Source organism: Thamnophis elegans, chromosome 2 (assembly GCF_009769535.1).
Source record: "Thamnophis elegans isolate rThaEle1 chromosome 2, rThaEle1.pri, whole genome shotgun sequence".
NCBI lineage: Eukaryota > Metazoa > Chordata > Lepidosauria > Squamata > Colubridae > Thamnophis > Thamnophis elegans.
In genome coordinates, this window is record NC_045542.1 from 89121258 (window position 1) to 89121560 (window position 303).

A 303-nucleotide genomic window follows, 5' to 3' on the forward strand; every position below is an offset into this window, starting at 1 on the left:
CACGAGGTGGAACCAAGACGGGTGGGGGCGGAGGGAGGAACGAGAATGAGAGATGGAAGGAAAGGAGGGGATTTTTTGTCCCCGGGAGGAGTCGCCTACGTCCCGGGATGGGGGGGGGGGGTCCGCTCTGCCTCCAGATGTTCCCGAACTCCAACTCCCAGCAGCCCACAACCAGCGTGGTCAACGAGAGGTGGAGTTTGGGGCTTTCTAGAGGTTCCTCCTCCGTAATTAGCGGCTGAAGCGTAGCAAATGGTCATCATCATCATCATCATCATCATCATCATCATCATCATCTGAACCCCG